Below are 27,876 nucleotides of genomic sequence, written 5' to 3'. Positions count from 1 at the left end.
AATTATTTAACATGGACATCCTTTCTCTAAATGTCTCCTGCTTGCTAAGAGAGTTGTGTTTCCTGTTTTCTGTCTGTCTGTCACTGGTTTCCTGACTGTCACATTTAGGGAGAATATGGCTGCTTCGGTGGACACATAGAGACACATTATGGACAATCTCGGCAGCACTGTGGAATAATGCTGATCGCCACATGGATACTGTCTGCTTTCTTATCTAATGGGAACATCCAAATATGCATATTCTGATACATATGAAGAGATGCATGTCCATCCCGGTGTTTGATACCAGGACACACAGATACTGTTTCCCCTCTGTTAGACAGTTGTGCACTTAAGCCACATATTGTAAACACTCCACAACATTCTAATAAGCAATTTGGATTTTCTATAAGGAAATCCACTGGCCTGATTGTTTCCCTCCACCCTCCAATCTACTTGCACCTCCTCACAGAGGATTTTCTCATCTCGAAAATAGCTTTCAAATTACAGGCCTCGCATTTGTTGTGTGTATGACCAAAACAATTATGAAAGTCTAAAGAATTGGGTATTTAAAAGTTAATTTCTGCTCATCAGATCACTTTTTTTTCTGTGGCGGGGAGCTGTTCCGCTCTCTCTGCCGGGTGTTTACGTCCTCGTCGGCATTCTGCAGGCCTAGCAGCCCATCAAGGCTGACATTTAAATGGGCCGGTGTTCAACACAAATGTAATGACAGGACTGCATCCGATGGGGACCCCTGCTGGGATGATTACCGCTGAACGCCGGCCCCTGGTTTCCCTCAATCAGACACGGAGAGGGGGGCGAAGGACACACACACACGCGCGCACACAAACAGAGAGAATGGTCGCCATTTACATTCCCAGCACCGTGATTAACTTTTATGCAAAGGAGGGTTCTGATCTCAGCTCCTATCTCACCTGCATCATCAAAGGCAAAATGAAAATACACCATAAAGAACCTTCACTCCCTCCCTACATGCAGACACACACAAACACACACACAGCATTACAGAAAGAGATGGCAACCCACATGAGGGTCTGCCAGCGAACTTTTCTCCAAGAGCATATCAAAAATACAAAATAATTTACAATATCATATACTGTAGTCTACTACAACAGAATATAAATAGAATTTCAATCGAAAATATATAAGAGAGTATGTCTACAGTCTGCGAGAGAGAGAGAGAGAGAGAGAGAGAGAGAGAGAGAGAGAGAGAGAGAGAGAGAGAGAGAGAGAGAGAGAGAGAGAGAGAGAGAGAGAGAGAGAGAGAGGAGAGAGGTGGCAGTAGAATGTAGTGGGCAGGTTGCCCCCCTCCTCTCCTTTGGTGGCCCTCGGGTGTCCTGGTCACCTCGTCAGTGAACAGATGACTTTGCCACCCGCGCTCCCCCGTCTCTGCAAAGACACACCGGGACAGAGAATGGGCCCCGGGACAGACCCCCAACCTGAGGAGCGCAGCTGGCACCGCTGGCCCTGCGTGACCTCCACAAGGTCAGGCTGAGCTGTCTTTCCTGTAGGCCCCAGTGACATCATCACAATGGCTGAGTGACACTGTGTGACCTTAGTACCATGTGACACTGGGCTCCTCTGACTACTCTACAGTCTACTAACCGTAAACCCATTCGAGATGCACAGTGAAATAGTGAATAAGGAAGTGGTATGAGCCATCAAACAGTACACCTGCTGCTCTTAGAGAAGGCTTGGGATCAGAAGCATGTTAAGCAAGACACACACACATCCTGTTGAACTCACAACCTGTCCCCCCTAACCCTGACTCCCTCGGCCACGACGGCAGGGTGCATTCAGTCACCTAGCCTCCTCGCTCCTCTCTCCAGCATGAAACCTGCCACCATCTCTGTGCTATGGATCATTATGGCCATGTTGCCTACAGGGGACTCACTCTCCTCACTCCACCCCTGTAGGCCCCCAACCTACCCCACCAGCCCCCCAACCTACCCCACCAGCCCCCCAACCTACCCCAACAGCCCCACGCTGGCCTAGCGGTCCCAGCCCAAATGCTATGTGACAGGCTGCTGGAGCCCATCACCTGGGGTCAGATGTACGGCTGGAGACCTTCTGCTCCGCCGCTCACGAATGGACACACACGCCACGACTGGTCACAAACGCCACGCAGCGGACAAACTCCCAACAGATTGTTCCTGACACTAGATATATGTCTGTGTCCCAACAGGGTAATCAAAGGCAGTTTTGTGTGTGTGTGTGTGTGTGAGTGTGTACAATGTCGAGCAAACATCCTGGATGACAAGTCCCTCTATGGGTTGACGCGTTGCAGGGTGACTAAACACTATCAGTCGTGGCAGGGGGGGAGTCTGGAGGACAGAGGGATGGAGATGTCACTGACAGTAGAGCCCGTGGATGCTTAGGGGGCTGGGGTGAAGACAGCCGTCTCAGAGGGTCAGCTCGATCTGAACAACCACTCGTGTTGGAGACAAATGCTTCAGTAAAACTACCGAAAATTGCAACAGATCTCAACTTATTGCATTTTTCGAGAAAGAGAGAGATATTATGAGAATGAGAAGCAGAGGAAGGAACAAAGAACGAACGAACGAGTCAGCATTGGGTCTGTCATGGGGGAGAACATCTGTCCCCTCAGATGTCCAGACCAAAACAGCAATCAAAGAAAAATATGACATTTAAGTAGAGCCATAAAATCTCATTATTAAAAAACTCTTGTTGTTATTATCTTATGGCTTGCGTCTACTGCATGCTGTGAGAGTAGTTTTCACCATAGACTGTTTGGTATGAGGATGAATGACCACAAGCAAATGTTAAGCAGCTCTCTGTACTTGGAGAGTTACGTTCATTATCGTGGGCCGGTTGCTGAGTGTAACTAAGTGTTGTGACCTAGACAAGGTGTAGATGTAAAAGCCCTGTCTGGGGTGTTCACCATGTGGATGGAGGTAGCTTAATGGACGCCACTGTGTTGCTAAAGTGACAGAGGGGTCACAGCAAACACAGACTCCTGTTGTTTACCTAATGCTAAAACCCAACGGTGGAGGGTTTAATCCAACACTAATGTGGTACTGCTGCTGGCAACTTAATTACAGGGCACATTCAATAGAGAAATAAAATGTAAACGACTGGAAGGAGGAAAAGCCATGCTGGGAAGTTTGGCTAGAGACGCATAGTAATGTTGTTTATAATATTGGACTTCAATCAAATCAAATTGTATTTGTCACATGCGCCGAATACAACAGGTGTAGATCTTAGTGAAATGCTTACTTACAAGCCCTTAACCAACAATGCTTTAAGAAGTTAAGATTTAACATTAAAAAAAAGTGTTAAGTAAAAAATAGGCCAGGCACCACAGCCTAATACAGTATTTTTTACCTTAATCATATCAAAATACATTTTTACCACTTGAATGCCGTCGTGGACACAAATATAATATCTTTGTGCATGAAACATTTTCTGAAATCTTTTATTCAAATATGCAAATTAGGTGATATCTCATTAAATGTTTTCACATTTGCATATTACACAAAAACATTTTTCTGGACACCGGATGATGTCAGCCTAAATATTTAGGTTTAATTTCATTAAGACACTCCACGACCGGACTTACACATACTTTGTTCATCATTCTATCTGTAAAATACTAAAGAACGTTAAGTAAAATACATTTTTGCCGCATTTTTCTGCAGAAAATGTCCTCTAGAATATATATATTTTTTCAACATATCAACAATTCCCTGTCTGGAGAATACGTCTAAGGATAATCACACACAATTTGGTGAATGCAGATGCTTTTGAGGGTGAGAAAAATGTGTGTGTGAAGTGTCTAACTTTCAGGAAATAACAGTTAAAGACAAGGACACTGAATTTAGACTATCAAACACCAAACACCTATTTAGATCCAATCTCTTCAAAGTAAGTTACATATAGTCCAGTTTGTAACATTCTCTATCAAATATGCTTTTAAATGATGTGTGAGTCAATGTAGTGAGCTTTGATATTATGGATGTATGTCACTTTAAATGTGGTTACAATTCATGACATTTTGATGATGGTAGTAAGATAAACTAACTAAATTAAACAATTGAGTCAACTTTTGACATTTAAATTAGTTTAAATACTAATATTAATGGACCAAAATACAAAAAAAATTCTAAATTGTCAAATACACATTGATAAATCTCTAAATTGCCTGTGGTGGCTGCACTGTAAAAAAATATATTCTGGGGCTTAGTAAATATTCCACCAAAAATTCAGATTTTTACAAAAAAATGTTTTTCAGAATGCACTGTTTTACTTGAATATTTGAATAGCTTACTTAATTTTTGTGTTCAAAAAGCATGACATTCGAAAATGTAAATTAAATTGAATGTACTGTGTTTAATATACAACATTTTCATAATACTTACTCTCAATTTAAGAATTGTAATTTTTTGCAACAACTTGCCATGTGGCTCGGTTTTTTGAGGATTGTGGGTAATTCCATTTTTTAAAACTTCATGATACTTCTATAAAATTGGTTGTCTGGATCCTGGATGCTGATTGGACAAGCAGCGTTCCAAGCCGTGCTGTACTGGCCATCACAGACACACCTATACTTTTAGCGGTTCCATCTGAAAATGATCACTGCGCCTCAATAAGAATATCATGTTCATGTTTGCTGTCCCAATCATCTCTTGTATTTATCTCACTCGCACATTATATCCCGATGCTTCCAACCTAGCATTTATTTTGGTACAGCGGGGCTTATTATAAGTCTCGCTGTCTGCCTGTTCGACTGACAGGCAAATTGACGTTCAAAGATGAGATTCCCACCATCAACAAGGTACTTGTATGTATGAGATTTTACTGCAGAGTATCCCATCCTCCCAGGCTGATAGACTGGTGTAGGATCCGATAGAGCCAAGTAGTGGAATAGTGGGGAGATTTGAATGATTGTCGGGTTAGTTGGTAGGGAAAGTTTTCTTCCCTTTTCCCCATACTTTTTCCCTTCCCTTTTTGTGTCACAAATTGTAATGAATTCACACTCCAGAACAGTAGGCAGAATCACAGGGCGAGACACATGTAAGCGAAATAGATGAATATGGAGGCCGGCCTCACACTCCAGCCAGTACAGTAGGTGGCGGTATATCCACCTTTGAGTTGGTTTGCGATCTGACAATACAAATTTAGAGAAGAAGAAGAACAACAACAACATCAACAACAACAAGGGCATGTGCACAACCCTTAATGCTAGAGGCACATGCTTACAGTTCTACTTCCATTGACCGCTGGTGGAATGAGCACTGTTTTCAGCAATGCCTGCTAAAGTAAGTTAAAATGGCAAATAATCAAAGACAGAACTTTTTTTTTTTAACCTTAAGACATGATCACTGAAAGTAACTGATCAAAAGTATTAAGTTGATCTAACGAATAATAACAGTTTTGGAACTGATCAAATTAAGTTGGATCAAAGCCATTTTTTAGATGCTGGACTTAATATATTAGTGTTTGTGAAACACCAAAAAAGTTAACTATATTATACATAAGAATACTTCATGTTGGAGATACTCAAAAAGCTGATAAAATCATTACCTAATTTAAAAAAATATGTTTTACAGTGTGGCCTTAGTTTGACTTATACCTAGACATTTTTTGGCATGAAAAATATTACCAGTGAGGAACAAAATACTACTGTATGTTTCTATTATGTAAACCTACACATATTCTACCATGATTATTTTGTTAGATTGATTACTACTGAAATTGTTTAAACCAATATGAAATCATGTTTTTTGAAAATGACTTTAATTCATGCAAAGATCTCTAATTTATCCAGTGCAATTGAATAACCGATTAAAAATGCTACGATATTTACTGGACTTTCAGAAACAGAATATTTTTGGGATTCTCATTCTTCTGGCTGAGATTACTCCTGCATACACTAATATGCACAGCTTTGAGAGACAGTTTAATGAGACTAATAATTACCTAGACAGCTCTATTATTTCTATGCGGTGTACGAGGAGCGTGTTTAAACGAGGCTGCTTCTATATGGGATGTATGCCTAACTGAGTGAAGGTAACATTAGTGACAGAACTGTTTCCCGGTTTTATCCTGACCAATGGAGATGAGCCGTTTACCTCTCAACTCTGTAATGAGACACACTAATGACCCCATCAAAGATGGACGCCAGGTACTGTACTGTATATGCAACACAATGCTAGAAAAAAAGCAGGACTCCATTCAAGCAAAACTAGAGAACACTTCTCAACAGAAACAGAATGGCCATGCGGTGTAAATTAATATAGTCAGGGGTAAAGGGCTTTGTTGAGCCTGACTCGCTATTGGATAGATCACCAATATTTTCCTTTTCTTTCCGGCCTAATCCGAGTGCAAAATACTAAATGTTACATGCCCATCATTATTTTCTACAGATGACTATTTGATCCACATGAACAATCAAAGATAAGCACGTGGCAGATACAATGTACTGTATGGTTGATCTGCTGCTCATCAGTTACAGTGGCCGGGCCTACTATTTGCATAACCTGAGAGAACGAGAGAGAGAGTGTGTGTCTGAGATGTGTCTGTCTGCATGATTGAAGTCAGATGATAATTTAGGATGCTTTCTACCAAGTCAATTAATCTCCCTCCTCCCTGTCTGCCCACACACACCCCATCAGCTTCATGTATTCCCTTTAGAGACGAGTGACAGAAATACCATTAAAGTGAGACGCTGACATTACTTAAAAGAAAGGGCATCACACAGTTGGTTGATGGAAATTAAGCACCTCTCGCTCTGCATTGAAAGTGGAGCTATACCACTGTGACGGAAATGCGCATCGACTCCAGCGCCTCGCAGGCTAATGGCTGGGGCAGTGCTGGTTGCGGTGGTGGGGGTGTGAGGGGGGCACTGAATCCTCCATCCCTGGCCCTGAGAGCCCCTCGCCCCCCTCCCTACCTGAGACAGTGTGTGCCACTCAGGCAGCCAGGCAGAGGCCCCCCAGCTGGGCCACATTTGGGAAATGCCACTGAGCATGGGCAGCTTGCTTCACTAGGCTTGGCTGCTCGCGCATGGTATGGAGCCATGCACCGTCGGGAATACTGTTCCAAAGGGTGACGGCAAGACTCGCTCCTACCTTTACAACACACACACACACCTGTGCACGTACGTACGTGCATGCAAACACACACACACACACACACACACACACACACACACACACACACACACACACACACACACACACACACACACACACACACACACACACACACACACACACACACACACACACACACACACACACACACACACACACACACACACACACACACAGGGTATCTACCCTGGCTCAATAACCTCTCACTTTCCGGATGTATGCCTTGACACTTGCCTCTCTCAAGTGGAAAATGGCCCCACTGATCAGTTCTGTGGATTTAGGAGAGGTTATATGTGTGTTGTGTATGTGATACAGAACAAAAGAAAGATGAGTGTTTGTCATCAATTGCATCCATACTTGACATTTTGATCACGACTCAAAGGAGTGTGGACAAGGTTTCTAGAACAGAACAGTTTGCGGAGAACTTGACTTTTCCGCCCAGCACACACAGTGTGGGTTGCATGACTGTCCCACAGACAGATACTGTGGTTAGAGCAACCGGGCCAGTCAACACATGCCTTAATAAGCCGGCCAGTGGATGAACAATACACTCTGCTGGTCAGTGGTCAGGCTATGCTGCCTGTGATGCCCACAGCTAAAGCAGAGGAGAGGACACGGCCAACGCCAAAGCTTCCCACAATACAAATGGTCCACCCGGCCAGCCGAAAACCTGTCAGCTCTTCCCCTGCCACTGCAGTGTTATACTGTTGAACTTCTACATCAACTTCAAAGTGAGCTACAATGATCTGTTTTATTGAGATGGTTATTATTCAGCAGTGGACAAAATGGAATTGCAATTCCGCCCCAGCAGATCCACGGACAACTCCATTCAAATCAAATCCAATGTATTTATAAAGCCCTTCTTACATCAGCAGATGTCACAAAGTGCTTATACAGAAACCCAGCCTAAAACCCAAAACAACAAGCAATGCAAACGTAGAAGAACGGTGGCTAGGAAGAATTCCCAAGAAGGCTGGAACCTAGGAAGATACCTAGAGAGGAACCAGGCTCTGATGGGTGGCCAGTCATCTTCTGGCTGTGCCGGGTGGAGATTACAAGAGTACATGGCCATTAAGGCCAGATTGTTCTCCAAGATGTTCAAACGTTCATAGATGTCCAGCAGGGTCAAATAATAATCACAGTGGTTGTAGAGGGTGCAACAGGTCAGCACCTCAGGAGTAAATGTCAGTTGGCTTTTCATAACCGAGCATTCAGACATCGAGACAGCAGCTGTGGTATAGAGAGAGAGAGTAGAGAAGAGCAGGTCTGGGACAAGGTAGCATTGCTCTGCACACTGCCCTATCCTACCAGGACAAGAGGAATACCTGTCAGGTTTTGGCCAGGACTGTTCAGGTTTTGGTCACTAGATGTCCCCATTGCACCTTTTTTGTACCTTTTGTTTTTTCCTTGCTCTAATTATTGTTTGCACCTGTGTGTCGTTCCCTTGTTAGTATTTAAACCCTGTGTGTTCCTCAGTTCTTTGCTCAGCTACTCTACCTTTGCTGAAGAATTCAAGCGAGTGTTTCAAGATCCCACCAGGGGTCCTGACTCAGCCAAACAGCTCCTGACTCTCAGCCAAGGTCGGCGCAGCGTGACGGACTATGCCATCCAGTTCCGCACGGTGGCAGCAGCGAGTGGCTGGAACGACGAGGCGCTCACAGTGTGTTTTTTGAAGGGTCTTTCCGACACCATCCAAGATGAACTGGCCACTCGGGAACCACCGGACAACCTCGAGTCCCTGATCAAGTTGGCTTCACGCATAGACCAGCGTCTGAGAGAGAGAGAGCTCAACCGTAGATCTCTCACCCTAGCTCCTATCGGTCCCAGCTCCGAGTCTCCACCTTTATCCTCGCTGACTCCACCGGAACCCATGCAGGTTGGACGCATCTCCCAGGCTGAGAGAGACCGCCGGATAAGGGAGCGATGTTGTCTATATTGCGGCAAACCGGGCCATTTCCTCTCCACGTGTCCCGGGCTCCAGGGAAAACGCACTCTCCCGTGCAGGCCTGGGAGGACTGTAACGGGAAACATAACCTCCTCCCATCCATCCAACTCCCGCCTGCTTATTCCAGTTACCCTTTCCTGGGACAACCACGAGCTTCCCCTTCAAGCCTTGGTAGACTCTGGAGCCGCAGGTAACTTCATGGATGGTGTTTGGGCGAAGGAGAATGGCGTTCCCTCTGAACCTCTTAGTGACCCCATAAGGGTTACTACGTTGGATGGAAGCCCTTTGGGATCTGGACTTGTCACTCGTGTCACTACCCCCTTGCGACTTTCAGTTTCCCAACACCAGGAAGTGATGAACTTTCATCTGACCTCGTGTTCCGAGTTCCCTCTCGTCCTTGGATACCCCTGGCTTCACAGCCATAACCCTCACATCGACTGGTCTTTGGGCACTATTAAGCAGTGGGGTCCTACGTGCCCAGCCACTTGTATCTTCCCTAGTTCCCCGAGTTCCTCTCCCGAGTCTCTAGAATCCATCGACCTGTCCCGAGTTCCCGAGTGTTACCATGACCTCAAACCGGTATTTAGCAAACAGAGGGCCACCAAACTACCACCCCATAGACCTTACGATTGCCCCATCGACCTGTTTCCGGGCACCTGCCCCCCCAGGGGTCGGATCTTTTCCCTATCTCCTCCCGAACGAGCTGCTATGGATACCTACATCAAGGACGCTCTGGCAGCAGGCCTCATGCGTCCATCCACCTCGCCGGCGGGAGCAGGGTTTTTCTTTGTGGCCAAAAAAGACGGTGGATTACGTCCTTGCATCGACTACCGGGGACTTAATGCCATAACCGTCCGTAACCGCTACCCGCTACCCCTTATGGCCACAGCCTTTGAGCTGCTCCAGGAAGCAGTGGTCTTCACTAAGCTTGACCTACGGAACGCATACCATCTTGTGCGTATCAAACCCGGTGACGAGTGGAAGACCGCTTTCAACACGCCTACTGGTCACTACGAATACTTGGTGATGCCCTTCGGCCTGACCAACGCCCCGGCTGTGTTCCAAGCGCTCATAAACGATGTGCTTAGGGATATGCTTAACATTTTCGTGTTTGTTTACTTGGATGACATCCTCATCTTTTCGAGCTCCCTTCAAGAACACACTAAGCATGTCAGACAAGTGCTCAAACGCCTCCTAGACAGCCATTTGTACGTTAAGCCGGAAAAGTGTGAATTCCATTCCTCTCGAGTACAATTCCTGGGATTTGTAGTGGAACCCGGTCGAGTCCAGATGGACCCCAAGAAGGTAGGGGCGGTAGCGGATTGGCCCACCCCCAAGTCCGTTAAGGAAGTTCAGCGTTTCCTGGGCTTCACTAACTTTTACCGCAAGTTCATCAAGAACTTCAGCTCGGTGGCAGCCCCTCTCTCAGCTGTAACCAAGGGTGGCAACACAAGGTTTCTGTGGGGAAGAGAAGCTGAGACGGCCTTCCAAGGACTCAAGCAGCGCATCCTCTCTGCTCCCATCCTGACACTACCGACGGCGGATGAACCTTTTGTGGTGGAGGTAGACGCATCAGAGGTTGGTGTTGGAGCTGTCCTGTCTCAGAGGGGGGAAGACAAGAGGCTTCATCCTTGCGCCTTCTTCTCTCACCGGCTTACCCCGGCCGAGAGGAATTACGATGTGGGGGATCGTGAACTCCTAGCGGTTAAGATGGCATTGAAGGAATGGAGACACTGGCTCGAGGGGGCTTCTCAACCATTTCAAGTGCTTACGGACCACAAAAATCTGGAGTATATCCAGCAGGCGAAGCGGTTGAACTCCAGACAAGCTCGATGGTCTCTTTTCTTCAGCCGATTCCAGTTTATCCTCACCTATAGACCCGGGTCGAAGAATCTCAAACCGGACGCCTTGTCACGAGTCTACTCTCCTGCCATTCGAGAAGATACTGACATGACTGTTCTTCCTGCCGCTAAGATCGTGGCTCCAATCTCGTGGCAAGTTGAGGATACCGTGAGACAAGCTCAAGCCATCGAACCGGGTCCTAAGGGAGGTCCTGCCAATCGGTTGTTTGTTCCCAAGGCAGCAAGATCCCAAGTCCTTCTGTGGGGGCACTCCTCTCGCCTCACCTGTCACCCGGGCGTAGGTCGCACCTTGGAGTTCATTCAGCGTAAGTTCTGGTGGCCCACCATAAGAGAAGACGTTGCCACTTTCGTCAAGGCCTGTCCCGTGTGCTGCCAGGGCAAATCTTCTCACCTCCGCCCTCAAGGACTCCTTCACCCTTTATCTATTCCCCACCGACCCTGGTCCCATATCTCGTTGGACTTTATTACTGGCCTTCCTCCGTCCCATGGTAATACTACTATCCTAGTCATCATCGACAGGTTTTCTAAGGCGGCCAGGTTTGTTCCCTTGACCAAATTACCTTCTGCCAAGGAAACAGCTGAGTTGGTGATTAACCATGTGTTCCGAGTCTTTGGCATTCCGCAAGATATGGTTTCCGACAGAGGTCCCCAGTTCAAGGTTTTGGAAGGCCTTCTGCCAACTCATAGGGTCCACGGCCAGTTTATCTTCAGGGTACCATCCGGAGTCCAACGGCCAAACCGAGAGGATGAATCAGGAGCTGGAAACCACCCTCAGATGTATGGTTTCCAACAACCCGTCCACATGGTCATCCTTCATTGTTTGGGCCGAGTACGCGCACAACACCTTGTGCTCCTCCTCCACTGGTATGTCTCCGCATGAGTGTCAGTTTGGCTATGCTCCGCTATTGTTCCCGGACCAGGAGGCAGAAGTCAGAGTGCCTTCAGCCTCGAGGTTCATCAGACGCTGTCGGCTTACGTGGAAGAAGGCCCGTCTTAATCTTCTGCGTTCCTCACAGCAGTACCAGCGACAAGCCAACAGACGTCGCCGTCCCGGTCCTACCCTGTACCCCGGCCAGAGAGTATGGCTCTCAACAAAGAACTTACCGATACGGGTGGAGTCTCGTAAGCTGTCCCAGAGATTCATCGGTCCCTTTAAGATTGCCAGGAGAGTCAATCCCGTTACTTTTCGCCTGCACTTACCCAGATCCCTTAAGATCAATCCAACATTTTACATTTCTTTATTAAAACCTGTTGTTTTTTCTCCCCTTATCCCGGCAGGCAGACCTCCCCCTCCGCCCCGTGTCATCGGAGGCCAGTCGGCTTATACCGTCCACCGGATACTGGATTCCCGCCGGGTGCAGCGGTCCTGGCAGTATCTGGTGGACTGGGAAGGCTACGGTCCCGAGGAGCGCTCCTGGGTTCCTGCCAAGGACATACTGGACCCTGACCTCATTCGTCAGTTCAGGGCCCTCCACCCTGAGAAGGCTGGTAGGAACGACAGGAGCCGTTCCTAGGAGGGGGATTCTGTCAGGTTTTGGCCAGGACTGTTCAGGTTTTGGTCACTAGATGTCCCCATTGCACCTTTTTTGTACCTTTTGTTTTTTCCTTGCTCTAATTATTGTTTGCACCTGTGTGTCGTTCCCTTGTTAGTATTTAAACCCTGTGTGTTCCTCAGTTCTTTGCTCAGTGTTTGTATGTTAGCAGCCAGCCCCAGCCTTGTTGTGAACATATATTTCTCTTATTGGATTTTCCAGAGGTTCTCTGGTTTAGTGCTTGTGTATTTTTGAGTAGTCTTTTGAGGTTTGTTTTTCCCTGCTGTTTTTACCACTTTGTGGAGTTTCTTTGTATTTTGGAGGATATCCATTTTGTGCCTCTTGGCTTTATTTTTGGACGTGGTGGATTTATATTCTTTGCCTGAAGATCTTGTCCTTTTATTAAACCACCATCTCTAGTACTGCTGAGTCTGCCTCATCTTCTGGGTTCTGCCGACTATTAGTGACTGTTTCTCTCACCGGGTCCTGACAATACCTATGTGAAAATGCTGTTTATTAACTGCAGCTCAGCTTTCAACACCATAGTCCCCTTTAAGATGGTCATCAAGGATCTGATCGTGGACTACAGGAAACAGGGGGGGAGCATGCCCCCATCTGCATCGACGAGGCTGCAGTGGAGAGGGTGAAAAGCTTCAAGTTCCTCGGCGTGCACATTACAGAGGCCCTGACATGGTCCCACCACACCGACACCGTGGTGAAGAAGGCGCCTCTTCAACTTCAGGCAACTGAATAAATTTGGCATGGCCCTTCAGATCCTCAAGAACTTCTATAGATGCATCATTGAGAGCATCTTGTCTGGCTTCATCACCGCCTGGTATGGAAACTGCACCGCTCCCAACCGCAAGGTTCTACAGAGGGTGGTGCGGACATCCCAATACACCCCTGGGGGTGAGCTCCCTGCCCTCCACATTTATAACAGGCGGTGTCTGAGGAAAGCCCGGGATATCGTCAAGGACTCCAGTCACCTGAGCCATGGTCTGTTCACTCTGTTACCATCTAGAAACGGTATCGGAGCATCGGGTTCCGAGACAGCTCCTACCACCAGGCCACAGACTGTTGAACAGCTAACCCTGGCTATCTCCCTGCACAGACCTGCACCAAGAGACTATTTGCACGGACTCTCCACACATTCAACCCTTAAACGCACGCACGCACGCACACACACACACACACACACACACACACACACACACACACACACACACACACACACACACACACACACACACACACACACACACACACACACACACACACACACACACACACACACACACACACACACACACACACACACACACACACACACACACACACAGAGTATCTACCCTGGCTCAATAACCTCTTTCCGGATGTATGCCTTGACATTTTCACCTCTCAAGGTGAGAGGTTACGTGTGTATTTAGAACATACAGTGCATTCTGAAAATATTCAGACTCCATACATTTTTCAAAATGTTGTTACGTTACAGCCTTATTCCAAAATTATTTAATAAAAAAAAAAAATGTCCTCAATATACACACAATACTCCATAATGAAAAAGGGAAAACAGGTTTTTAGACATTTCTGCAAGTTTATCATGAAGGCTAATTGATCATTAGAAAAACCCTTTTGCAATTATGTTAGCACAGCTGAAAACTGTTGTTCTAGTTAAAGACGCAAAAAAACTGGCCTTCTTTAGACTAGTTGAGTATCTGGAGCATCAGCATTTGTGGGTTTCGATTACAGGCTCAAAATGGCCTGTAATAACAACCCACAGAAGATAATAACAACCCACAAAAATAACTTTCTTCTGTGGGTGGGCCTGGCTCCCAAGTGGGCACCCCTGTCCAGTCATGTGAAATCCATAAATTAGGGTCTAATGAATTTATTTCAATTAACTGAATTCCTTTTATGAACTGTAACTCAGTAAAATCTTTGAAATTGTTGCATGTTGGTTTAAAAATGTGTTCAGTATATTTGAGAGATGACAAGTGCTCATTGTGAAAATGTATTTATGTTTTCAATAAACATTGGAGAAGAAATATAGTTTACATGTTGTCAACAATCTAAGCCAACCTCATAGTTTTCCCCCATAGTTACGCACACGTCGGTTTTGTTGCTAAGCAACCACCCGTCTATTGTGTACATTTCAGTTTTATTACTTCGCTATAACACTTTCTTCTACTTGTTATTTTTGTATTTTTGATTTCACTTTTCATACCATTGATATTGATTTTGTACTGCACTGTTGAGGGAGCTTGCAAGTAAGCATTTCGCTGCACCATTTATACCTGCTGTAAACTGTGTATGTGACGAATAAAATGTGGATTTATTCATTTATTAGTGATGTCTCTGGGAATTCCTGTTCGATTTGCCAGTATGATGTGCAAAATAATACTACTATATCCATAATAAATAGCTGGCTAAAGTGAAGAAATTAGTTTTACTAAAGAGACAGGCAGTTTAAATTAGGATGGCTGGTAAATTGTGTGTAACTGAAGGCTACATCTGTAGTGAGGACACATCCCTGGGCCGTGGCCCAGAGTGTCTGTCTGCAGACAATCAAACAACAGTTCATTTCTAGTCTTTAATGGATGGCCCACAGTCACCGTGGAGCCAGGGGTAAAGGCTAAGCTGGTAAAAGGCTAAACTGTTTGTTTAGGGCCAGAGAGAAACCCATCAATTACTTGTGTGTCTGTGACTGGATATTGGCACACAGTGGCATGCTAAATGGACTGACAATAACAGTGAGTCTTGGAACGGGCTTTGTTGTTGTATACGAGAGCTCAAATCCAGATGTATTACAGCCAATGGAATACAGAACACTGCAGCTTAAAGTAGGATCACACGCGCACACATGCACGCGCACACAGAGTGGTACATGCATGTGTATCTGTTTGCTGAGGGCTCTCATGCCATATGCAGTGCAGGGTCCCGTACAGTCAGCTGGGTGACCTGGCATGGCTCCATTAATGCTGGTGTGTTCTGGGTGATTCCAGCTCCACAGGGTAATGGAGCACATAGCCTACAGTCACCCGCCGCTCTGGGAGAAAACACCAGTCTATCTGTCCGTCTGTCTATAATGATTACAGCATCTGTTGGTCTGCCCATGCGGTCTACTTGTCTGTAGGTACTACAATAGCACTTCCTTCAATGATATTCCCTTCATCATTCAGAATTACTGTAATATCGAGATGTAGATGTCGGTCAGAAAATGCCTGTCTTGCCATCTGTCTACCTGTCTGTCTGTACCCACATGATATTCACCCCCGTTTGCTCATGTCCTGATCAATTACAGTCAGGTTGATGATTCTGTGAGCGCATGAAAGGCTCTTCAGACTTCAAGCAGGCATCCGTCCGTTCGGAACCACATGACTAAAACTCACCCTTGCCTCTACCACTCTGCAACCCTCAGAAGTCCGACATATCTGGCATCTAGATAATCCATCAAAAGGTGGATTCCTTCAGCATGGACTGCCATTCAATGATGCAAAGCAAGCCCGTGGCCACTCCTGTGGAAGTAAGAGGAGCTACAAAGGGACGGAATTGGATCCGTGAGGAGTCTGAGGCCATGCAAAGTTCCTTCAAGGCAATCAAAGACAGGGCGTCTTCACTCACAGACGTCCTCAATAAGTGATGAGGCTGTGTGATAATGGAGGCTGCATTATTATTATTATGTAGAATAGAGGAGAAAGGGTCAGGATGGGAAGAGTCAGCCTGCCAGGCTAATAAATACTGCATGGGACTGAGTGGGCTTTCAAGAGACTGCTGAGAGAGAGGAGAGAGAGGAGAGAGAGGAGAGAGAGAGAGAGAGAGAGAGAGAGAGAGAGAGAGAGAGAGAGAGAGAGAGAGAGAGAGAGAGAGAGAGAGAGAGAGAGAGAGAGAGAGAGAGAGAGAGAGAGAGAGAGAGAGAGAGAGAGAGAGAGAGAGAGAGAGAGAGAGAGAGAGAGAGAGAGAGAGAGAGAGAGAGAGAGGAGGGCAGAGCAGTGTGTGTGTCTGTGTGTGCGTGGAGTTTCATGACAGAAGTGAATGGGGTTCTGCCACGAATAAATAGACCTGGTGGTGTACTGTAAGTCCATATTGAAAATATACAGGAAGCAATAGATAGCCAGTCTATATTTCACAATAGGCAATACCAAAACAGAAAATGGCCAAGTATACTGTAAGGCCAATGCTTAAAAACTTTCAGGAGCCCAAAGAGAGGCCATACTAGTTTAAGCCCAGAGAGGCCAAACTAGTTTAAGCCCAGAGAGAGGCCAAACTAGTTTAAGCCCAGAGAGAGGCCAAACTAGTTTAAGCCCAGAGAGAGGCCAAACTAGTTTAAGCCCAGAGAGAGGCCAAACTAGTTTAAGCCCAGAGAGAGGCCAAACTACTTTAAGCCCAGAGAGTGGCCAAACTAGTTTAAGCCCAGAGAGAGGCCAAACTAGTTTAAGCCCAGAGAGAGGCCAAACTAGTTTAAGCCCAGAGAGAGGCCAAACTACTTTAAGCCCAGAGAGAAGCCAAACTAGTTTAAGCCCAGAGATAGGCCAAACTAGTTTAAGCCCAGAGAGCTAGGGAGTAGTGAGCCTGTGTCAGGGTTTAATAACGAGCCTGTGAGTCTGACAAGACCCTGGACATGGCCCCTGATACGACCCCTGACAAGGCCCTTGATGGAGATTAGCTGACCCCTCTGGGTCAACGCTCCCATAACAGCCACTTTCCCATGCTGCCCTGCCTGCTTCAGTCAATGATAGCCAAATGAGCTGGCTTCACTACTAATGATGTCTAAGTCTAATTGGCCTCTAAAGCACAGTGCTGTTGTATAGTATGTATCTTTGTTCTGTATGAAAAATGGTTGACGGGAGATGAGGAGGGAAGACAGGGGGCCGGCCTACGCAGCAGATAGGAAAGTCAAACAATGAAAACACCAGGATCATTAGAACAAATGGCAGCTGGGCGAGTGACAGCTGCTTCCCCAGAGCGTGGGGGCATGTCTTGGGGCAGTGCAGCCAGTTAGCCCCTCAGCGCTGCCTGCCTCCCTGCTCAAGCCACAGAGAGTCACCGGTGGGAAAACAATGTTTGGGCCCTCCACAGATGTGCCTGTAGTGGGCCTGTCACAAGCACTTATCGTGACGGCCACTCACCCCTCTCTGTGGCTCTCTGTGTCTCTGTCACAGGTCAGCGGGTGACAGGCGGGGGGCAGCGCGACTCGCTGGCCACAGACCCATCTCTCATTAGGGCCCACCTTTTCCTTTTGGGAAATAGCGTGTCACGGCATTTAATCAGCTTGTAGCAACAACATCTATTCTCAACACTATACCTCGGTCACTTTTTTTATTACGCAAGTGTAATTAACATTTGTAGATGAATAATTGTTTGCATATATTATTTGGAATATCATTATATGGGAGAGGTTGTATTCATTTAGAGGCATTTATGAGATTCAACTTACGTTATTAGCTAAATAATGTCGTCTGCTTCATCGTGATGTAGCCAAGGTAACACACATTTAAAGGATGGAGCCAGAAATATAAGAGGTAATGCTGAACTTTCACAGTGGTGCAGCGGTCTAAGGTACTGTATATCAGTGCAAGAGGCGTCCCTGGTTCGAATCCAGGCTGAATCACATCCGGCTGCGATTGGGAGTCCCATAGGGCGGAGCACAATTGGCTCAGCGACGTCCGGGTTTGACCGTCATTATAAATAGGATTTTTGTTCTTACCTGACTTGCCAATTTAAATAAAGGTTCAATCAAATAAAAAGTTGACCCCAAAAAATTACTAAAAAGAACTGCTTCTTAAAAATGTGGTGCTTCTCACAATATATCGACATCAATTAAAAAGGCAGCTCATGTTATGGATTTTTAAATAAACCTGGCAGAATTAATTTACAGTAATTGTTTAAATAAAATCATACAGGTTCATTCGGATAGCAAATTGAATTCATAAAAATTCTGCAAGAAGAAAATGTCGCTGAAATTTTGATAAATGTCGCTGAAATTTTGATAAACATTAGATATTTAATTTCATGTTACATTTAATATCCACTATGAGAATAATGATTTATGCCTATATTAATGAGGTCAATTAGAGCAGATAGCATAACTGTATTTTTCCTGGTCTTTTATCTAAGAATGGATTGGGATTGATCATATTTATAGATTTTTCTTTATCAGAAGAATCGAATTATTCCTCTCAGGAGAGGCTCAATTAAAGCTGCTGTGTGTTGTATTTTATAACGGAGATGTTTCCCTTCACACAACAACGACAACAATGACAAATGGAGCATGAGGACATGGAGGGGCCTGGGTGAGCGGATCAAACACAATGCAATTGGCTTCAGTTGCAAACGAGACATCGTCTAGCCCGCTCCAACCCCTACTCCGCGCTCAGTGAGCAGTGGGCTGAGGTATACAGGTACACACCCATTTAACACGATAAAAACATCCGTCTTCATCTGGGGCCACATCTGGGGCCGTGTGAGGTAATCTAGTGGCACAGCAGTGCTGGCGCTGTGTTACTTGTTGACTGTCTGAGCGACGACGATTTAACACGGGCGCGTAAATGAATCGTGAAGCGACTAATCTGATATTGTTCAATTGCATTAAAGAGGCCGGGATGTGTAGGGGAAGCACAGTGTTGAAACTGAGCAAGGCGTTGTGTGTGTGTGTGTTAGAGCGCGTGTGTCGGGGGTGAGGGCTCTTTATGCACTACGGACCACAGTGTCTCTCTCCACTCAGACAGAGACAGAGTTCTCTCTGATTATGATCATTTAGCCTAACCATACTTTGGATGTTAGAGCTCTGCGATGCTAATGCTCACACAGCGCACACAGATATTTCTGTGGTTGGGTGAATTCATTATATATTATATTATATTATAATTATATAATGTACCGTATCCTGATAGGGATAGGAACTATCTCAGCCAACGCCTCTATATTATCGAAAAGTCTCAATCGAGCCTCACGAAGTAGAAAGAGTAGAAAGCATGAAGTTGTCTCTTTCAATAAATTATTCTTTTGATTCACTTTATTGGGGATTAACATTCGTTGACTGACCCTGACAGTAACAGTATATCATATTACAATACAAGGGCGTTGAACATTTCATCAGGTCTTAGTTATTTGCTCCAAAAGAAAATTCAATCCCAGTTCCCCTGATATCTACTCTTTTTTCTTTCTTTCTCTATCCTTCTCTTGCCCTGTGTCGCTCTCTAGATTCGTGCCAGTCAGTGAGCTCTAGGCCTTTTTTTAGATATTTCATAAAATATCTGAGGAATCTATCTTACACAAAACTGATGGAAAACATTGAATGTCATTGAACAATAACAGTGAGCCATGTCAGCAGCAGGCACCCGGGCAGTGGCCTACCTTTGAGACATAGCCTGAGGGTGTTTTGTCTTTGTGTTTCCTCAGCAGGGCCACTGCCAGCTGGGCTCTCTCCCTGCTGGCCCAGGCCCCTGCCTGGTAGGCCCCTGCCTGCTTGGCCCCTGCCTTAGAGGCCCCTGTCTGCTTGGCCCCTGCCTGGCCCTTGTCCTGAAGGGAGGCTGGGGGTTCTGCTGGGACTGCTTCATGATTGGTGTCACTGACATCACATCCACAGACCTGGAGAGAGACAAACACTTCATTCAGTGAGAGCTCGCTGGGGATATACTGCATGTCCACAAGGAATCTCTGAATAACTCACAGTCATAGGAGGTATTTCTCTTCATATAAAATTAAAGATGCACTACGCAGAAATTGCTCTGCCATTTCCTGATTGCTAAAATTCTAATAGTTTGCCTAATTTCAGTTTATGTGTCAAAATAAGCAAGTATAGTGTATAGAATCACTGTACCATGTAAACCGTTGTGAAATATACTTTCCATAATAAAAAATATCGTATTTTCAAATGTTTGAAGCTGGTGTACAAAACTGAAAGTAAAAGATGCAAAAACAAAACTTGAAACCGGGAAGCATAGAAATAGAGCACATAGAACAGATCTACCACATCTTAGACTTGCTTTTGATGAGAATATCAGATCTATAACTCACATTTCTTTGTGGATTTTGTCAGGTCGCCCAAAAAAGTTACATATTGCAGCTTTAATTGTGGAAATATTCTCTCATTCTGTACTTATACACGTCTTCTCTACATGATGACCAGAAAATAAAAAATGTTGATAAACAATATCAAATTGCTCCTGTTGTGCTGTGATCTTGTCAGATCAGACTACATCAGAAATGCAGCTGGTGTTCTCTCACGACTTGTCTCTCTGCAAAAACAAATTCCCCTATTTCTCACAGGAGAACGTTGACCTAATGAAACAAAATAACAGCTTCATAGAGCTTAATAAAACATACAAATAGTTACAAACCCTTAAGCAGCACTTGAACACGGAAACGTGAATGCAATAACTCAGTTAAGTCACAACCCCATTTTGAATGTGCTTTACTGATACTCAGTACTGTGACCTGCCCATGGTCCGGTCTGCCTGTCTGTGTCACTCTGGTGTGTCACTCTGGTGTGTCACTCTGGGACACCTCTGGTGTCTGCGTGCTCCCCCCTATCCAGCCACCCCCACACCCTCTGGCTCAGAGGGGCCAACCTCTGCACAGCCAACCCCATCCTGCAGGTAGGTTAGGACCAACCCAGGGAACACCTGTGGGAAAGATCACAGGGCAATGTAGTGTCATCAGGACATGTCCACGCAACCACAATAATTGTAATTTATTTATTTGACCTTTATTTAACTAGGCAAGTCAGTTAAGAAGAAATTCTTATTTTCAATGACGGCCTAGGAACTGCCTTGTTCAGGGGCAGAACAACATTTTTACCTTTTCAGCTCGGGGATCTTGCAACCTTTCGGTTACTAGTCCAATGCTCTAACCACTAGGCTACTTGCCACCCCAAATAACAACACAACAGAGGCCAGATAGAGAGACATGGTAGTTTCAAAATACCAGGATCTGTTTTCAAAATAAATACTGCAAAAATGAGAGAATGTGGAGTACAGGAATTTCTGCTTGGTATCCTTAGAATCCTTTCCTCCTTTGTATTAGCACTTAATAATAATAAAGACCAAACCTTTGGAGAAATGCTGCCATCTTTTCCAAAGCTCCACCGTTGAAATGGACTGCCTTTTGATCCTGTGCTTTTGCAGAGTATGAAGGCAGACAGAGTGGTTAGTAAGTCTATGATTTCTATTCATTTACGTCTATGTTTATGTAGATGACATGTACCAGATAAAAGTATAGTGAGCACCTTCTCCGTATGTTGAGCATGTGTGTATGAGGAGCCCTCCTGGTCCTCCAGAAGAAACGGTCATGGCGGACACAGCCAGGCAGAGCTGGGGCAGGGCCTTACTCAGGATCTCCCCTGTCTAGCACAGCACAGCCAGAGGATGGGAGGAGGTAGAGAGGGCTAGAGAGGGAGGGAGGGAGGGATAGAGAGAGAGAGAGAGAGAGAGAGAGAGCGAGAGAGGAAGACCTCGGTACGTGAGTTAAAAGAGGCAGAAGATGAAACAAGATGTCACAAATGGGACACTTCCCCTCCATGGATCACTCACGTCAGGCGGCTGTCCGAGTCACTGAGCTCCCGAGCCAGGGAGAATGGGATTTCACAGTTCAGCGATAAGTTCCATTTGGACTTATTATTATTCCCTTTTACGTTTACAGCGGTGCGACCATAACCTCATGACCACTGAGAAACACCTCATCCCCCAAAAAGGGTCTCGTTTCAGTCGGAGGCAAGAGGAGAACGCCATTAAAGGGCATTGTGTAATGAACCAATAGCCACGTTTTACACAACGACTCTGCGAAGTCTACCATTACTTTGCCCGACTGCATTAGAACAGTGCATATCTATTAGCTGAGCATGGCCTAGGGTGTGGATATCCTACCAGAAGGAATAGGCCTGCTATTAAGTGCTACATCTGAATCCCTCCCACTCCACCATCCCTCCCATCTAGGGTGTGTCAAGTCCATGACATCACTGCTAATTTGAACATATTAAGTGACTCAACTTGCATCACGTTATGTAAAATGGTGTCACCCACGCCGATAAAGAAGACACGGCAGTGGAGCACATGGACAGATCTCTTCTCAAGCCCTCCAGGCAAGGCGGTGAGAGGGAAGGATTAGGGACGTTTTCATGCAGTCTTCTGCACGCAGGAACAAGACAAGGCTAATCAGTGAACTGAGGGATATCCTGTCTGTGGTGTCTGTTCCACTTCGCGTGCAAACTGCTCCTCTCACCATAGATGGCCCGTGTTCTGTCGTTCGGGTTCTATTAGGATACGACGGTTCTTCTGGACAACCCGTTGTAAAGCATAGGAGAGTACCGCTCTATGATATGTAACATCCATGATTAGCATGCAACAGTCAAATGGCCTCATAAAAAGAAAGGAGGTTAATGGCAAAACTGACAGGTGCAGTCAGAGTGATACAGATGTGACGGATACAGTATTTTCTGTTTTGCTTTTGCTGTGACCAAGTCAATACATACCATATTGGATCAACCAATTAGGGTTCCTCTAACCTAATACAATTTCACCTCCCTTGCAGGAGGGAAGGAACCGTTCATTTGGGGCTCACTGAACAGTGAAATGTAGATAAATTAGGGTGGGAAAGTGTGAAAACCCAGATGAGAATGCTGCTGCCTGCCTGCGCCTCTGCGTGTGTTACGCATGGATATGAGCACGGCCTGGTGTGCAGGACAGTAAGCACTGCATGCGGTCCACTGAGTGGATCCAGGCCTGGTGAACTGGAACTCACCTGGACCGTCCAGTACACAATAACAACAATCACAACGACATCAACAGCAAACAGCCGAGGCATCCTCACCAGATGATCTCCACTGGGTTCCACACGGAGCGGAGGGTTAGCCAGCCCCCGTCAACATTTCCCAAACTCCTACAACCACCAAAGTTTGCTGTTGCCATAAGTCACTAGAGCCAAGAGCTAATGCAGCTGGGTCAATTCTGTTGGTTAAAATCAGGAAAGCGCTTAGACAATGTATATTGTTCTGTAGAAATGTGTATTGTGCAACTTTCTGCAGGTTATTGTGGGGGTTATAAGTGGCTCAGTTGAACAAACCCCTAAGCTAAGATACTGTACCTTGGTTATGATCCATATATGTGCTGCTGACCCTGTACTGATGCTGACTAGGTCCGCTTCACAACCGTAGGAAGCAGCACCACTTCTGGCCTCTCTGGAAACACGTAGAAAACACAGCTTACATTAAGAGAGCACATTAAAGCCCACGGTATACAGTACCATACGTAAAGTACATTTTAGTTCTGATAATAATTACAGTGTAGTCTACAGATAAAAAAACGGCCACATCCCCTCTAACCGTACACATTTTACATGATGACATACGTTCAATCCTTGCTATGAGGCGTCACCTTCAGGAAAGCTTAAGTGCAATTGGGGGGGGGGGGGGGGGGGGGCACGCATCCTGTCTACATGAACTGTAATTACAAGTGGCTCGTCAACAGAAGGTGATGAAACCTAGACCTTGTTTCTATTGGGATCTCTCTCTTTCCTGAGGAGTTCCAACGGGGGAGACAGTTTAAGCACCCGTCTTCTCCTACAAGCTTTACACCCCTTTACAGATTGTAGAGAGACCTACAAGCTTTACACCCCTTTACAGACTGTAGAGAGACCTACAAGCTTTACACCCCTTTACAGACTGTAGAGAGACCTACAAGCTTTACACCCCTTTACAGACTGTAGAGAGACCTACAAGCTTTACACCCCTTTACAGATTGTAGAGAGACCTACAAGCTTTACACCCCTTTACAGATTGTAGAGAGACCTACAAGCTTTACACCCCTTTACAGACTGTAGAGAGACCTACAAGCTTTACACCCCTTTACAGATTGTAGAGAGACCTACAAGCTTTACAACCCTTTACAGATTGTAGAGAGACCTACAAGCTTTACACCCCTTTACAGACTGTAGAGAGACCTACAAGCTTTACACCCCTTTACAGACTGTAGAGAGACCTACAAGCTTTACACCCCTTTACAGACTGTAGAGAGACCTACAAGCTTACACCCCTTTACAGATTGTAGAGAGACCTACAAGCTTTACACCCCTTTACAGACTGTAGAGAGACCTACAAGCTTTACACCCCTTTACAGATTGTAGAGAGACCTACAAGCTTTACAACCCTTTACAGATTGTAGAGAGACCTACAAGCTTTACACCCCTTTACAGATTGTAGAGAGACCTACAAGCTTTACACCCCTTTACAGACTGTAGAGAGACCTACAAGCTTTACACCCCTTTACAGACTGTAGAGAGACCTACAAGCTTTACACCCCTTTACAGACTGTAGAGAGACCTACAAGCTTTACACCCCTTTACAGATTGTAGAGAGACCTACAAGCTTTACACCCCTTTACAGACTGTAGAGAGACCTACAAGCTTTACACCCCTTTACAGACTGTAGAGAGACCTACAAGCTTTTACAACCCTTTACAGACTGTAGAGAGACCTACAAGCTTTTACACCCCTTTACAGATTGTAGAGAGACCTACAAGTTGAGCACTTTTGATGAACTTTCCCCGATAAGAGACCTACAAGCTTTACACCCCTTTACAGATTGTAGAGAGACCTACAAGCTTTACACCCCTTTACAGATTGTAGAGAGACCTACAAACTTTACACCCCTTTACAGATTGTAGAGAGACCTACAAGCTTTACACCCCTTTACAGATTGTAGAGAGACCTACAAGCTTTACAACCCTTTACAGATTGTAGAGAGACCTACAAGCTTTACACCCCTTTACAGATTGTAGAGAGACCTACAAGCTTTACACCCCTTTACAGACTGTAGAGAGACCTACAAGCTTTACACCCCTTTACAGATTGTAGAGAGACCTACAAGCTTTACACCCCTTTACAGATTGTAGAGAGACCTACAAGCTTTACACCCCTTTACAGATTGTAGAGAGACCTACAAGCTTTACACCCCTTTACAGACTGTAGAGAGACCTACAAGCTTTACACCCCTTTACAGACTGTAGAGAGACCTACAAGCTTTACACCCCTTTAAAGACTGTAGAGAGACCTACAAGCTTTACACCCCTTTACAGATTGTAGAGAGACCTACAAGCTTTACACCCCTTTACAGATTGTAGAGAGACCTACAAGCTTTACACCCCTTTACAGACTGTAGAGAGACCTACAAGCGTTACACCCCTTTACAGACTGTAGAGAGACCTACAAGCTTTTACAACCCTTTACAGATTGTAGAGAGACCTAAAAGCTTTACACCCCTTTACAGATTGTAGAGAGACCTACAAGCTTTACACCCCTTTACAGACTGTAGAGAGACCTACAAGCTTTACACCCCTTTACAGACTGTAGAGAGACCTACAAGCTTTACACCCCTTTACAGATTGTAGAGAGACCTACAAGCTTTACACCCCATTACAGATTGTAGAGAGACCTACAAGCTTTACACCCCTTTACAGATTGTAGAGAGACCTACAAGCTTTACACCCCTTTACAGATTGTAGAGAGACCTACAAGCTTTACACCCCTTTACAGACTGTAGAGAGACCTACAAGCTTTTACACCCCTTTACAGATTGTAGAGAGACCTACAAGTTGAGCACTTTTGATGAACTTTCCCCGATAACTTTTTATCGGGGACAGTTTTATCTCTCTGAATCCTCATCTCATAGGAAGAGCGATATGTTACCTTGAGCTGTGTGAAGTGGGCGTCAGAGTCCACCGTGGCTTTAAGGCCCGTGTGGTCTCAGTTGATGGGCTTCTGTCAAAGGGAAATCCTTCCACAGCCTCCCGTCTACACAAGAACACAACCCCCATAGAAAGGAATACAATGATTGGTTCAATTCAAGCAGTTTCATCAACACTATTTTACCACTGTCTACATTGTAACAAGTCTATGTTCTTCAGCAGTACAGACAGAGTACAGTATCTGATGACTGAGAAGCTACCCCTTCACTATCACAGCATGGCGTTATGGATTTCCTCTGTGTGGAGGACAAGGCACTGCTATAGCTCAGACTTTGAGAGTGTGTGTGTGTGTGTGTGTGTGTGTGTGTGTGTGTGTGTGTGTGTGTGTGTGTGTGTGTGTGTGTGTGTGTGTGTGTGTGTGTGTGTGCTGTGTACAAACAGGAGTTAACATAGTGTACAGTAGTCTAGTCTCTCATTCAGACACCTATTAGGCTCTCTAGTCAGTCAGTCATGTATATGAGCCCATTATTTCACAGTTCACACCCTGACTGTCTGCTAATAATTGATCTTTCCCTTACGGTGTCTTACTGCCTGCCTCAAATCTACACACACCAGGATGGTTCATAGCTGGGTTACATACTGTTGCTAGCAGCTCCACATCTCTACCAGTAGCATCTCTTGTTATCACTAATCCTTCGGGATTCTGGCAATGAGGCCCTCTATCTACTTCCCCAGAGAATGCTAGCTGTACCCCGAAGACGTCCCGGTCTTTGTGCTAAGCTCGTTAGCATTGGCTCACCAAACGACCTCTGACGTCCTTCATACTGGACGCGGAGACATGTAAAAAGCTTCATCTGAGTTCATCTGACTCTGGGGAAGTTGATTGAAGGGACACCAACATCCTGAAGTAACCCTTAAACATAAGGCCTGTGGAAACAGTCCGTGAGAGAGGGCTAACATCACGTTGTTGGAGGGGCGTGTGCGTTACTTTTTGAAGCCTGTAGGTAGTGCTGTGTCTGGATTCAGCGGCGCTCTGTGCACAGCATGGTGGTAACCCCTATCCCCTGCCGCCAGAGCCAGAGCCTTCTCCACCACCCAGGGACAGTGCAGCACCGTGAGGAGCCCTGCAGGATACAGGACACAAACACACTGCATTAGACAAGAGGGACTGACTGACACAGGGGCAGTGGTAGTAGGCCCACTGCTGGAGAATAGACAGGATCAGGCTTCAACATCAACATGGTAGTCACTCACATGATATTTACAGTACTGTAACACTGCTGCAGGGGATGTGCTTTCTAAATAGGTTGCGAAATGTATTGAGTCTAATTTGACAATCTTCTAGCGTAGAGATTCAAATCAGATTCTAAAGAAAAGCTACAGAAAATGTCCTGAAGCAACACAGAACCACTCGCGACTGTTCCCTTTGCATATGGCTCGTCTGTCCCTGTGTTTATCACATTAACCAAAGGTCCAATGAAACCGTCATGAACTCAGTTAAAACACCATTTCTTAGTGTAGGAGACTAATTAGTCAAACGCTTAGACATGAACTAAACACCAACAACAACAAAAACACGCCTTTCTCTTCTCAAAACCGGACACCGTATTGGATGAATGAACTGGATGGAGAGACGTGGAAACTCTGTCCTAGATTAGCTGTGTTCCCAGTGCTCTCCAAGCTTGAACTTCTTGCCACGTAAACTCTCAAAGCCCATCAGAGGAGCTTGGCAGGATAATATCAGAT

The 27,876-nt window shown here is 45.5% G+C and overlaps 1 protein-coding gene across 6 annotated transcripts in view; it reads right to left on the bottom strand.

Moving 5' to 3' along the window:
• The window catches only part of LOC139540028 (doublecortin domain-containing protein 1-like), a 43,674-nt gene that overhangs the window by 10,059 nt on the left and 5,739 nt on the right, over positions 1 to 27,876 (bottom strand). For 2 of the 6 annotated variants that reach the window (XM_071343543.1, XM_071343548.1), the window contains exons 3-9: positions 26,930 to 27,254; positions 26,132 to 26,236; positions 23,534 to 23,627; positions 23,261 to 23,397; positions 21,681 to 21,839; positions 21,504 to 21,565; positions 19,808 to 21,078 (exon numbers count right to left, since the gene is read on the bottom strand). The gene's annotated coding sequence lies outside the window, so the exon portion shown is untranslated. Of the gene's footprint in view, positions 1 to 19,807; positions 21,079 to 21,503; positions 21,571 to 21,680; positions 21,840 to 23,260; positions 23,398 to 23,533; positions 23,628 to 26,131; positions 26,237 to 26,929; positions 27,255 to 27,876 lie in introns of all 6 variants that reach the window. The other 4 variants (XM_071343544.1, XM_071343546.1, XM_071343547.1 and 1 more) reach the window with 4 other exon arrangements.

This window comes from Salvelinus alpinus, chromosome 15, assembly GCF_045679555.1.
Source record: "Salvelinus alpinus chromosome 15, SLU_Salpinus.1, whole genome shotgun sequence".
Lineage (NCBI taxonomy): Eukaryota > Metazoa > Chordata > Actinopteri > Salmoniformes > Salmonidae > Salvelinus > Salvelinus alpinus.
The sequence above is the reverse complement of the archived record's forward strand: the minus strand, read 5'-3'. Positions and strand labels throughout refer to the sequence as shown.